This window comes from Corvus kubaryi, unplaced genomic scaffold (assembly GCF_017639235.1).
Source record: "Corvus kubaryi isolate FWS band 111438036 unplaced genomic scaffold, C.kubaryi_AGA036_p1.0 37397, whole genome shotgun sequence".
In the NCBI taxonomy this organism is placed as follows: domain Eukaryota; kingdom Metazoa; phylum Chordata; class Aves; order Passeriformes; family Corvidae; genus Corvus; species Corvus kubaryi.
Window position 1 is genome coordinate 9,434,273 of NW_024581136.1, and position 1,234 is coordinate 9,435,506.

The following is a 1,234-nucleotide window of genomic DNA, read 5'->3' on the forward strand; positions in this document are numbered from 1 at the left end:
CTGCGGCACCGTGCCCGCACACACCGCACCGGGACACACCGCTGGGCCCTGCGGCACCGTGCCTGCACACACCGCACCGGGACACACCGCGCTGAGCACTGTGGCACCGCGCTGGGCCCTGCGGCACCGTGCCCGCACACACCGTGCCAGGACACGCCATGCTGGGCACTGTGGGAACTGCAGCAGGACACATGGCACCCAGCACCATGGGCACCGCACCAGGCCACACCGCACTGGGCACTGTGGGCACTCTGCACTGAGCATCCCACACCGGGCACTGTGGGCACTCTGCAGTGAGCATCCCACACTGGGCACTGTGGACACTCTGCACTGAGCATCCCACACCGGGCACTGTGGCACCCAGCCTGCACTGTGCACCGTGCTGTGCCAGCCAGGCACTGTGCACCATGCACCACACCATGCACCTCAGCCACTGTGCACCTTATGCCAGGCACTGCCCCGGTTGCCTGTGCTCCTATGTTCCTCTGTTGGAACCTGGGGAAAGTCCCTTTGAAGGAGCCCATGCATGTGGGGCAGCACCAGGGTAAGGCATCCGGCTCGGATGCAGCTGGGGCAGGAGCAGGCCTGTCCCCTGCGTGGGCAGCTGTCCCCATCCCCAGAGTGTTGGCCAAGGTCATGGCCCCTTTCCGCCAATTGTTTGGTGGAGGCCAGGCCGTGGCTTCCTCCTGGTCACGAGCCTGACTCTCACGCTGGTGTGAGTGCTGGGGCTGGCTCTTCAATCCCTGCTGGGCATGGGCACTTCCAGGGCAGGTAGGCTCCAGGGAACAGTCTTCTGCAAGCAGTACCTCCAGAATTCACCAGGCTGCACTGGCAGGCAGTCTGGGCAGAAAGACTCGGGCACATGAGGAACAAAACACAGGGACATTTGCCGGCTGGAAAACAGGAGGTTTTAGGAAGAATTTCGGCAATGGCAGTAATGGAAGGTTCCATCCCCCAAGTGCTGCTGGGTTTGGAAATGTTCAGTTAAGTGTGGGTTTTGTGGGGGATGGTTTTATTGCCCCTTTTTACCTCCAGCACACTCTGGAAGAGGTGCTGGGAACCAAAACACTTAAAAGCAGCTCATGATGAAACCTCAAACCACACAAATCGTGCTTGGTCTGGGGTTTTCTCACAAGCTCAGAGTGCCGGCATGGTCCTCAAAGGAGCTGTGAATCTCTGAATGAGGCTGGTTTGAAGCTTGTGGTTTTGAGAGAAAAGCAGCTCCTCCTCCCTG